The following is a 13,314-nucleotide window of genomic DNA, read 5'->3' as shown; positions in this document are numbered from 1 at the left end:
AGGTGGAAAGGCGCTGGAAGGCGATAAGGAGGGAAAAGGACCTTATGAAATGTATTGTATGGGGGCCTGGAGAGATGGCTCAGAGATCCTGAGTTCAATTCCCAGCAACCACATGGTGGCTCACAACCATCTACAGTGTGATCTGACGCCCTCTTCTGGAGTGCAGGTGTACATGGAGGCAGAACATTCTATACATACAATATAAATAAATAAATAAATGTTTTTAAATGAATGAAAAATCTTAATAAAAAATAGGGGCCTGCTCCAAGAAACTGAAGTGTAGGTAATGGTTCTGAGATATCCCCTCCAATCTGCATACCCAGGAGATGGCTGAGCGGACCCCTAGTTCATGCAGGGCATCACCTTGGTGGTGGAGAAGCTTTTACAACAGATGCAAGACAAGTTTCGGGTCATGCCAGACCAGATCCTTGGAAGGAGTGATGACTTGAGCAGTCGCATTGATGATCTGGAGAAACATATCTCTAACCTCATGACCCAGGCTGGAATGGAAGACCTGAAAGGTGAAAACAAGGTAGCTGCTGTGCAGAAGAATTGAGGGCAAGGGAGAGAACCAACTGCTGATAACTCACACTGAGTCCAGAATGACATTTTCCCAAGCTAAGAGAAAACCAAGTTGCTTTCTGTAACTACCATGTGTCAACAAGTTTGTAAAAGTGCCTTCTTACCACAGGCTGCATAGTCTTTAGAGTACCCGCGCTCCCCTACTTTCTCAACCTTGCTATCGTCATATCTTGGTCAGTTCTCTTAATTACTAAAATTTTTGAGGTTTCTGCATAAGCTTGAAAAACACTTTAATAATTTTTCTGAAGTCCTTTCTCCACTGTTCTTTCATGGTGGTTGCTGTTAGAAAAAGTGTGAGCAATACATTTCCAAGTGGCCGAGACCATTGAATAATTCTTTCTGCAAAAGTGTCTATCAGAATTTGCATGTGACTCTAGTAGCTCTGGTAGGGCCTGCAGTGCTCTGATGGGATGTCAGAAGCCAGTGACTCTGTCCTCCCTTGGAGCTACTGACTGAAAGGGAAGAGACCAAGAGACCCAAGGGAGTCCACTGGTAGTCACATGCCTGAACAGTGCCCATTGACTGGTGGGAAGCTCTGGGTTTTAAGAAATACTGTTTTACTTGAACTGTTTCTTGTCTAAATTCTTGCATAGTGAGTTCTGTTATTGATTAATGAGGATAGATAATAAACTTTACATTTGGAATTCTGGTGTCTGGAGGCTTAGCCTCAAGGCCACTTTTGAAAACCTGGAAGGCAATCTATGCCCTTATTCCCACCAAGTGATTTCATACAATTTAAAAAAGATTAAATATTAAAATAGGAATGTTTTGTGTAGGCATATGTGCATATTCATGCTGATGCATGTGTGTATGCATGCATGGGGAAGCTAGAAGACAGGTGTGGTCTACCTTGTTTTGTGAAACAGTCTTTCTGGTCTGAAACACTCCAAAGCAGGTGAGGCTGAGTAATCAGTGAGCTCCAAGGATCTTTCTGTCCTTCCTTTACCAGCTCTAGGATTCCAGATGTATGCATCCACACTCAGCGTTTCTATGTGGATGTTGGGAATAAGACTTATGTCCCAATGCTTGCACTACAAGCACTTTAGTGACTGGCCTGTCTCTCCAGCCCTCAGATAGGACTCTCTACAATGTGGATGTCAACAGATGCATCTAAAGTTGCCTCCTGCATTCCTCTCAGTATACTGTTAGCAAACAGAGATTAGGAAATTCAGTGAATTGTTATGCCATCTTATGTGAGTGTGGCTATACCTGTTCACATTCTCAGTTTGCGTTAAGTGTACAGCTTGGGTGTAAAATACTCGTTAGCTGGATGATGAATCCTTTCTCAATAATAAAAAGCTATAACCCACAGCCTGTAGAAGGAGGAATCCATGGTCATGACTAGGTTCTTTAAAACATAATCATAATACACATTAAGTTCACTGCAGATACAAATTTCCCCTAACATGCTATCATATAAGCTTTCCTGTCTGTTCCCCACATTACCTGAAGGTGGCATCCTTTCCATAAACTGATTTTTCAGGTCTTGAAAGAAAGGCTTTTCCATCTTACATGCATACATAACGATACAAATATCAAACAACTAGAACTGAATACAGCATCTACTGGAGTCCATTAAGCTAGAAAATTTAGATACTTTATGTGCATCTCAAAGAAAACAATGAAAATGAAAATATGAGTAAATGTCTTCATATAGCTACATTAATGAGAATCAGACAAGATAAATACAGATTGTGTCTTTAAAATAATTTTTATGCTTTATCAGAGGATAAGCTAAAATGCTTCTAAAGTTTTGTGTGAGGACAGTAATTATGGATGAGAAGGAGCTGCCACAGTATAATAAATGTAGCTTCAAAAGTAGATACATGGCACTCTGCTTTGTGTATATGCCTTATGACCTGGGTTTGCTCTCCAGAGCCCACATAAGGGTAGAATGAAAGAACAAACTTCACAACATTGTTCTATGTCATTCACACCTGCACCATGGATGGAGCTTGCACCTGCATGCACACACAATAATATAACTGAAAGAGAGAGAGAGAGAGAGAGAGAGAGAGAGAGAGAGAGAGAGAGAGAGAGAGAGAGAGAGAGAGAAGAGGCAAAAAATAAGAGAAGAAAAGAGGAGAGGAGAGGAAAAATGAGGGTCAGAGAGAGAGAGAGAGAGAGAGAGAGAGAGAGAGAGAGAGAGAGAGAGAGGGAAGAGGCAAAAAATAAGAGAAGAAAAGAGGAGAGGAGAGGAAAAATGAGGGTCAGAGAGATGGTTCATCAAGTTGAATAACTTGCTGTCCAGTATGATGACCATTAAACTTTACACCCTCTCTGTGGCATTGATGCTCACATGTACACCTCATACACACATAAACACAGAATTATTAGAAAAGCTTATTTTTAACATATTACGTAAAAATGTCTTTAAAGAGAAAATTTTCTAGCATTATTGTTGCACACCCTGTTTAAAGGGACCTTTTACAAATGTTCCATATCTTCCACAAGAGTTATGGACAAAGAGGAACTTCTAATGTTTAGGGATTGTTTTAGAATGTCAGCAACATATTTGTTGCTATATCTTCTCAAATTATGAATTTTAAAATCAGTGAAAAAATAATACTAAACTCCAATTTTCTCTTTCTTTGGATATTAAATGCCCACACAGGAACAAAATATCAGAGGTGGCATTTTAGGATGGGATTAAACTTTACATTGTGTGACACAGAGATACTATTAAAAGGCTACCAAAGCTGTCATTTTATATATATATATATATATATATATATATATATATATATCAAGAATGTAAAACATATTCTTTTGATAATAAAAAGACAAGATTGGGTGAGAATTCTCTGTGCTGAGCTTTACGTACATTAGTCATAAATAATGCCATAGTGCTTCAAAGGATTTTTATATACACTACCAGTATACAGCACTCAGAGCCCTAAAAACTAGATTTCACAAGCCCTTTCTTGTTTTGAGTGACCAGGAATACTTAAAGTAAATGAAGATCCAGCTCTATAATTTCAGGATAAAAGCTCTCCTTTAGTTCCATTCCATTCCTTTTATTTGTATGCATCCAAAGGACAGATGGCAAACTGAAGCCTCAGCAAAATCTGACCTAGCACAGGTTCATGTAAATAAAATTCTTTTGGGGCCACAGCCATTCAGTTAAGTAGTCTCTGATTGGTGTTATATGACTTAAACCCCATGGCTTATATGTTGTGGTAGAGATAATCTCTCTACAAATTGAGAAATGTTTGCCTTTGCAGGAAAAGCCTGCTAACTCTACTGTAGTCCCTTTATTGCATGAAGATAAATGACTGATGGGAATGAGATTCTCTTCCTCAAGCAAAGTGGTACATAATCTGCTGAGAAGCTTGTTAAGGAATGACATGCTAAGCAAATTCCAATGTACCATATTTCCATGCCCAGGTGAGTATAATGTTTACATACTCCCCTGGCCTTACAGTTTGGGGGTGGGGATCGAGATTATGAAACTTGACCAATACAATTGGTAGAGTCAATGCCAAAGAAACCACTGAAGTCATAGCATAGGGATGCTCTTTAAAGGTTTAGCCTGTGTAGTGCAGACAAAAAGACAGAAGTCAATGCGTACAAGGCAATCAACACAGCCACATAACAATAATCCAAGGCTTTTTCGGTTGTCATGAGAATCAGGACAGTTGCTCTGGCTCACGAATTTGGTCACTAACATGTAAAAAATAATTGAGATTGTTTTTGAGGTTGTCTGTAACTCACTATGTAGTTCAGGTTGGCCTCAAACTTTGGACAATTTTGTTTCACACTCTGGCATGCTCAAATTACAGACATGTACCATCATTTCCTACTGTGGAAAACCATGGATCATAAACACCAGTGATATCATCTTGTGTCCTCATGAAAAAACAAACAAACAAATGATTAGGGGCATCTCATAAGTCAGTTTTCCAGTGGGTAAATCCTGTGGAAATGACAATCTGTCAGGAATTTACTCAAATGACTATGAAAAACTACTTTAGCAAAGGTGACTAAATCCATGTTCAAAATCTCCTCTTATTGAACAATACAGAGAGTGAACTTTGTACCTAACTGAAGAATATTAACGGAAAGATACATTAAAAAAATAAAAGACAGTGAAAAGATAAACATATTGATCAAAGCCCTTATGTATATGAAAAAAAACCTAAGCAACTGCTGAAAAATGCAAAAGGAATATATCCTCGAGGATCTGAGTTGGATCCTAGGGACCCACACATAAGAAAACTATAGCCCACAAGATATCCATGCATGTACCATGGCATGCACTCCCATATTTTATACACTTGGGCACACAGAGATACACATACAATAATTCAATGTAATAATTAAAACATTAAAATTATCAAACTCTCCTAAGCAAGATTATGTAGTACTAGTATACTGATGCACAGATATATGAAAGAACTACCACTGAAAATAAAAGTAACATACATTTATGCTCCATTCTTTGCCCATAAGGCTTTCAGGACAATTCAATGAGAAAACAAATCTGTTACCAACAAATAGTGCTAGGAGAAGTGGATATCCACATTCAAAATTATGGATTTGCAAAATTAATATATAATATAATATGATACAGTCAAGTCAAAGTCAATCAAATATCTCCTAAATCAAACCCATTAAACCTCTCAAAAGAATACAAATTTCATTCTTCATAACTTTGCATTTTGAAAAATACTAAAAGTATAATACAAAGAAAATTGAGCCAATAAATGAGAACTCACCAAAGTTAAACATGGTTCTGTTTCAGAGAAGGCTATTAAAGATGAAAGGAAACCCACTGAATGAGAGAAGGTGTTTTCAAATCAGACAGATAAGAAGAGTCTACTACAAATAAAGCTGCTACAAACACAGTTGAGTAAGAGTCGTTGTTGTATGGTGGTGCATCTTTCGGGTATAAGTAGAGCTACTGGGAACCCACCAGATTGATTTATAAAGTGGTTGTACAAGTTTGCACTCCCACCGTCAAAAGAGGACTGTTCTCCTTTTTCCACATCCTCTCCAGTATATGCTATTACTTGAATTCTTGATCTTAGCCATTCTGACTGGTGTAAGGTAGAATGTTAGCGTTGTTCTGATTTGCATTTCCTTGATTACTAAGGATGTTGGGCATTTGTTTAAGTGTTTCTCAGCTGTTCAATATTCCTCTGTTGAGAATTCTCTGTTTAGTTCTGTACCCCGTTTTTAAATTGGATTATATGGTTTGGTTGTGTTTAATTTCTTGAGCTCTTCATATATTTCAGATATTAGCCCTCTGTCAGGTGCAGGGAGCCTGCCATAGAGGTCCTCTGAAAGACTCCACCCAACGACAGATGAAAGCAGATGCTGAGACTCACAGCCAAACTTTGGGCTGGAGTGCAGAGAGTCCTATGGAAGAATTGAAGGATAGAATGACCTGGAGGGGACAGAAGTTCCACAAGGAGACCCATGGAGCCAACAAATTCAGGTGAGGAGGGAATTTTCTGCCTAGATTGATGCCCCAAACAAACTATGCATGGAGAGTACCTAAACGTCCTGCTCAGATGTAGTTGGTAGGCAGCACAGTCTCCTTGTGCGTCCCATAACATAGGGAGTAGGGTCTCCCTATGACATGGACTCTGGTGCCCACTTGTTAATCACTTCCCCCTGGCATGATGGCCAGTCCAGATGAGATTTGATAGGCTGAAGTCAGATTATATGGGAGGAGGTCTCCCCATTTGTGAGGAATAGGAGCAGGGGCAGGGGGATGAAGAAGTGAGGGGGACTTGGAGGAGACAAGGGAAGGAGGCTATAATTAGGATGTAAAGTGAACAAATTAAAAATTAATGAATTAATAGGACTCTCAGGGTACAGAGCTTCACAAAAATATCCTCTGTGAAGGACCCAATAGGGAGGGAAAACCCAAATTAGTTGGAACACTCTTGCTATGACCCAGGGTCTGCAGGCATTGACATTAAGAGAAAACGAGAAAAGAAACTTAGGTTTGAAGGTCCTTTGACAAATGTTACTTTCTCAGAGCAGTCTTTGGATCTGGGTGGGCAATAATGACAGGGCAAGTGAAGAACTGTACCAAAGAGAATTTTCAACTCCAGAAGTGTTCTAGAGCTCAAATTGCTGGACACATTTAACTCATACAGTAACAGTTACTGAATACTTCCTATCAGCCAGGTAGGATTCATCCTGAAAGACACAGGAATGAAAACACATTACAAAAGAGTTCAAACTAAGCCTGCGGCCTTCCTCTACATTTAGTCATTTCCCTGAGTCAACATGTTTTCTTAGCTATTTTAAAAAAAAATTAATGAGTTTAACTTTTTAAATTATTATTATTTGCAGTCAAGGTTAAATGTTTCAATGCATATTTAATGAGAGGAAGAGTCGTGTATTCTATGACACGTCCAAGGATATTTTTTCAATGGTATGAATAGGTACTGTATCTGATGAGACTTTAGAAGGCCCTCAAGGGAACTTGTCCATTCACCAGAACCCTTCCAACACTAGGTTATTTGTGCAATGTCCAAGAACCCATTGATGAACTTAAAAAAAGAAAAGAAACTTTAAGTTCTGTGCTCCATTTAATCCACTTGCACTAATAAAAGTGTTCCATGACTCTAAAAAAAATTAATGAATTAATAAAAAAGAAATAGAATGGCAAAAGAAAAAGATTCTATTACCCGGAGCATATAAAGATGAGACACATTATGAATTAAAAGGCAAATGACTCAATTTGAAATAGCTATAGGATTAAATAGACATCTTTTGAATGCAGACATGGATGGCCACCATTCACACGAAAAGGTTCTTAATCATAGTGAGGTAAATATAATAGTCATCTATGAGCAATTTTCAGTTTGAAATCAAAACCACAGTGGAATACTTTTTTTCATTTACTGAGAATGCATCTTGAAGACAGTAGTGAACACAGGCAAGAATTAGAAGAACTAAAATCTCTTTTCTTTGCTATAAAGGATGCAAAAGTTTTGGACATTTTGCAAAAAAAATGTTTTTCAGTTCTTCAAAATTGTTTTCATTTATGTGTGAATTTTGTGACTTCATGTGTGTGCATGTAGAGGCCAGAAGTCAACCTTATATGTTGTTCCTCAGGTGCTAGGTACCAAGTTTTTGGATAGGGGACTCACACATGCCTGGGTGTCTGTGGGGTTCTCTTGTGTCTTCTCAGCTCTCAGATCACAGGCACAGGCCACCACAAGTAGCATTTTACATGTTTCTGGGTATCAACTAGGATCCTAATATTTGAAAGATTAAACACTTTACTGATTGATCTATCTTCCCAGGCCCCAGTTTCTTAAAAATTTAAAATGAGTTATCATGTGATCTACAAAGTTCTTTCCTAGGAATATACCCAAGAGAATTGAGAATATATACTCACACACAAACTTGTACATGAATGCTATTCATGTTTGAATGTTCATGTTTGAATGATATTCAAAATAAAGAAAAGGTAGAAACTATTCTAATTCCTATGCATATCAATGAAAGAATAAATAAAATATGTTTATTCATACAATGGCATATTACTTAGCCATGAGAACAAATAAAGTCTTGATATATTCTATAAGAATGAACCTTGAGAACATGGAGTATGAAAGAGGCCAACCCCTCTCCCCAAAAAAGTATTGTATGAAAGCATTACTTAAATGTCCAAAACTAATAAAAATGTAGGAACAGAAGCGCTTACCATGGCTAAGGGAAAGAATGATTAGAGAGTGACAGCTAGTGGATATGGGCTTCTTTGTGAGGTTATGAACTTCTCTGAGAATAGCTAGTGGTCCTTGATGTAGATGAACTTAAGAACCATTACATTCTACATGGAAAATGGCACGCATTTTATATTAATTTTTAAAAGAAAAAGCTGTAAGTAGATGGAGAATATGCACACAGTGTGCATGTTTGATTATTCTGGGACTTGGTACAGAGACATAAGGCAAATCCCAGATAGGAGAGATCATGGTCAACTAATTAAAGGAAATCAAAATATGGAATACTCTCCATGTTTGACGGTATAAGAGGAATCAGTAGAGAGATAGCAGCTAAAAAGTTGTATGAAGACAAAGAACATGTAGAGTTGGGTATCTAACTGCAGCAGAGACCGTTGGGGATGTGTGTGTGCAAATTTTGTCTCTTTTGTATATATCATAAGTAGCCTCTGAGCTCAAACACAGAGAAAAACCAAATGAGCCAATTAATCTTTCTCTATGTAATATTTATTATGTGTGTGCAAGACTTATGCTCTTTATAGAAAATTCACACAGGTTTAACAGTTGCTACTTTGTAATAGATAAAAAATCAATTGGATCCAACCAAATGAAAATGAGGAAAATAGATGAAACCATGTTTATTAATCTTCCAATTTGAAAGAGAAACAAAGGCCCTTGTAGATATTGTATGTTGATGTTTTATGATAAAGGTAATATACTATTGTATTTTTAGAATCTTTTTTTTACCCCACTTGCTGTAATGTAAATCATTTATAGTCTGCTTCCATTATAGTTTTTTTATTATCCTGGAAATATGGCATTTTATTTATTTGTTTTAAAGCTGCACTGGGGTGAGATGAGGGACTCTATAATAGAAAACTGAGACCAATGCTGCGAACAGGCAGACTAGAAGGTCACAGGGTTGTAGTTAGAATGATGCATTCTGACTTTCCCGTGCAATTTCAATTTTTTCTACATTAGTGATTTAGCATGGATCAGCACTAAGATATGTTTGTGTTGCATGAATTCTGTGACTATAACAAGGGCAGTGCATTACAGATTGTTCAAAAGATTCAATAAATGGTAAACAAACAAAAAATGTTTATGGCATGCTGCATTTTTAACTCAGCAGCTCCCCCTCACTCTCTTTTAAGGCTTCAGAAAAATACAGAGATATATGAAAATAAGATGCCTTATCCTGGATTAATGTCTGCTACTATCAATAAGCATTAAGGACAGTAAGGGGCTGAACTAATACCAATTGTTGTGTGTATAGAATTGTTTTTCCTTTCCCATATTAATATAGTCTATTTTAAAAATCTCTGTGACAAAGAGGGAAAGCTAGAGGGGGAAGGAGGCAGAGAGAGAGAGAGAGAGAGAGAGAGAGAGAGAGAGAGAGAGAGAGAGAGAGAGAGAAAAGAAGGAGGAAGAAGAAGAAGAGGAAGAAGAGGAAGAAGAGGGAGGAGGAGGAGGAAGAGGAGGAGGAGGAGAGAGGAATAGGAGAAAGGAATGCTTGTGCTCACTGGAGATCAATTTAAATGGTGTACAATCTTGTTCCATCACCTCAGAACTGTGGCAGTGCAAAAAATCTATATGTGGGTGTGCTGGTAAGGCCCTGTCACAAAATAAACCCAAGTAGGTTTGAAGCCATAAAATTTAAAACCTCAAGGAGCTGTGAAAAAAATGTAAAAGGATGGATTTTTTTCTGATTAAGTAATTAGGTGGCTGAAGAAGATTTCTCTAGATAACACTGCACCATTTAATACCATTTTCACCAGTAAAAGTGATTTGAAATGAAGGCTCATTTCCAGAAATTTCAAGATTAAAAAATTAAAAGTATCTGTATATCACTGTTGTCCTGTCTCCTTAAATTTAGTCCTTTAGAATTGTATTCCTAAACAATATGCCTGATTCAGTGGCACCTCACCTATTCACATTTGTCCTTTATAATTGTGGGATATGGCTTATAAACTACTTTCATTTGTTCTTTAACGGCTTTATACTGTATATAGTTTAACCATATTCTCCCTCATTACTTACTTTATTATTGTTCACTTCAGAACTTTTCCTAACACACCCTCCTCTATTTTCATGTCGAATTTTTGTGACCCCCTGAGTTCAGTTAGGAATGCTTACATTAGCATACTTATGGGACATTTACCAGAACGTGAACAATTTATTGGTAACTACACTGCAGGGAAAAATGCCTCTTCCTGTGTAGTCAGTTAACTGCTAGTAGAACCTTAGGTAGGGGAAGGGCCTCATGAGCCCCTCCGCCACTGACAGTAGAATGCTGACAGGTCCCCATCTTCTGCAGGTGTTGTGCAAACAGTCACAACTACTGTGAGTTAATGGGAACAGTGGCAACACCAGGCTCAGAAAAAGAGTTACACAGCACTCCTCCCATCCTCCAACTTTTAAATCTTTTTTATCACTGAATCTTGAAAGGGATATTGTATAGGTTTCATTTAGGGCTGAATAGTTAACAATATTTGTGGAATTTATCTAAGGCCTTGATTGCAGCTAGGAACTGGAGGCCAATTGGTCTAGTGTCTCTAAAATTCTTTAATATGTTTTATTTACATAGTAATTTACTTTCTCTGCTTATATTATCCCCTCATTTATATCTGTGCATGTATATATGTGCCTGTCTATGCACCTATGCACACATCTATGTATAATGCATATTATACGTATGCAGGTTAGTCTAAATTTTTGTTCATTATGTGTATGAACATGTGTAGTAGGAACAATACTGGATAAATCTTCTGCATTTAATCATCTGCATGTGTTAGAGTCTCTCTAAATATTTATCTCTCTATATTCTACATGTATTTTTGGCAGGACCTTCTTTTAGTTGGCTATTAAATATGCTCATATTTCATGAATATATATTGGTATGCTATTTTTAAAGGCATCATTTTCCATTTTTAAAAAATATTATATTGCTACAATAGTTCAAAATAATAGTATGTATATGTGCACACACATATATATCATATGTCAGTTATAAAGCTCAATAAAATGAAAGCCTATGTGATGCCAACTTAAGAAATTGAATATGCAGGGGGGCTCCAAGATGGCATCGACTGTTATGCACCATATATGATCGACTCCGCAGAGACCAGAGACTTGAATGGAGCCACAAACTGCTGGATCTTGAGAACTGTAGGTGAGTTGGGTCCCAAACTCCGCAGACCACCGGTGGGCCTGGCCCTGAGACAAGCAACTGCCTGGAGGTCCTGAACCCACTTCCCAGATGTTCCAATGAAACTCATATGTGGGCTTCAGCCTGCCTATAAAGCACAAACTTGCTTATGGGGAGGTGATACTCCAGAGACCCTGGCCTGAGGAGTCTCAGCGAATAGGGTGAAACTGTCCTTGGATCCCTCCACCCACCCCACGCCAAACTGTGGCGGTCCCCCAGGCCAAGTGGAAACACAGGTGGTGGGGCCCACCAAAACCAGCTAGAGAGTAGGCATGCAGCTAGCGGGGTCATCCTGGGCCCAATCTAGAGCTGGTCGCAATGGGCTGAGCCTGCACACAGGCGGTTAGAAACAAGCTTGGACTGCTCCCACAGGCTCAGCAGGATCTCCCACACTATTGGGTGAGGTTGGCCATCACGGCAGTGTCTAATGGTCGACCTAAAGGCGGCCACAGGTCTGAGGATCTGTGAGTAGTCCCGGCTACAGGGTTGCAGAAAGTGCAGGCACCTTGGAGCCTGCTAGTGGTCTGAAAATGTCCTGTCTCTGGGCCGCTGTTATTGACCCTGCACTCTCCAACATACAGAACTTAACTGGATCAGCTCCCACAGACCCAGCAGGATCTCCCATGCTCTTGGGAGAGGCTAGGCACTTCTGCAGTGTTAAGAGGCAGAGCTAAAAGACAGCTACAACCCAGAAGATCGGATCCAGCTGTGGTCTTGGCTATAAAGTGACAGGAAGGACAGGCAGCTGGGACCAACCTACCCAACCAGAGCGCTTGTGTGCTGACCTTGTTCTAGGTCCCAAAACAGCTGATCTGAATCTCAGCAGTAAGGTGAAAGGACTCAGACAGAAACCTACTACTGCTGACTCAGTCTAGAGCCTAAGGTGTAGAGAAAAATCTAGAGGAGTAGAAACCAGATCACCTCCCTGTTCCAGGGAAATACTCCTTGATCCCCAGAGGAAAGGGCACCTGACTTACAATCATTCATCAACTATCAACTCTCAACCAGTGAAGGTCACCAGAAGCTACCTCCCAACACCACAGACACCAAAATGATAAGAGGACAGTGAAAGAATGCTAACAAAAACCAAAACAATTTGGCATCACCAGATGCCAGCAATCCCAATGGAAGCAATCTGTAGAACCCAAAAACAATCGAAATACAAGAAAATGACCTCAAGTTCTTAGTAAGGAAGATGATAACGGAAGAAACAAATAAGATCTGTAAACAACTGCAGGAGGATGCAAACAAGAGGGTTGAAGATATAAAAAAGTCATATAAAGAGGCACTGGAAGAATTTCAGAAAAATACAAACAACCAGATGAAGGAAATCATTAAAACACTTCAAAATCTGAAGAAAAAGTGGAAGCTATGATAAAGGAACACACAGAAGAAAAACGTGATTGAGGGGCCTCAGAGAAGAAAGCAAGCATCTCAGAGGTGACCTTATCTAGCAGAATCCAAGAAATGGAGGAACAAATATCGGGACTTGAAGATACAATCATAGAACTCAAAACAACCATCAAAGAAAATGCTAAATCTGAAGAGTTCCTGACACAGAACATACACGAAATCAAGGACACAATGAAAAGACGAAACTTGAGAATAATAGGTATTGAGGAAAGAAAGGACACCTGACTCCACAGCCAAGAAAATGTCTTTAACAGAATCATGGAAGAAAATTTCCCCAATTTGAAGAAGGAGATACATATGAGCATACAAGAGGCGTACAGAACACCAAATAGAATAGACCAGAAAAAAAGTCTTCCCACCACATAATAATAAAAATACAAAATGTACAGAACAAAGAAAAAAATCTTAAAAGTGGCAAGA

The 13,314-nt window shown here is 38.6% G+C and overlaps 1 pseudogene; it reads left to right on the top strand.

Annotated features, from left to right (window-relative positions):
• Positions 1-343: 343 nt before the first annotated feature.
• Positions 344-556, top strand: LOC127184560 (heat shock factor-binding protein 1-like; annotated as a pseudogene).
• Positions 557-13,314: the final 12,758 nt, after the last annotated feature.

Source organism: Acomys russatus, chromosome X (assembly GCF_903995435.1).
Source record: "Acomys russatus chromosome X, mAcoRus1.1, whole genome shotgun sequence".
Classification (NCBI taxonomy): Eukaryota; Metazoa; Chordata; class Mammalia; order Rodentia; family Muridae; genus Acomys; species Acomys russatus.
Note: the sequence above shows the minus strand (reverse complement) of the source record. Positions and strands in the feature narration are given on the sequence as shown.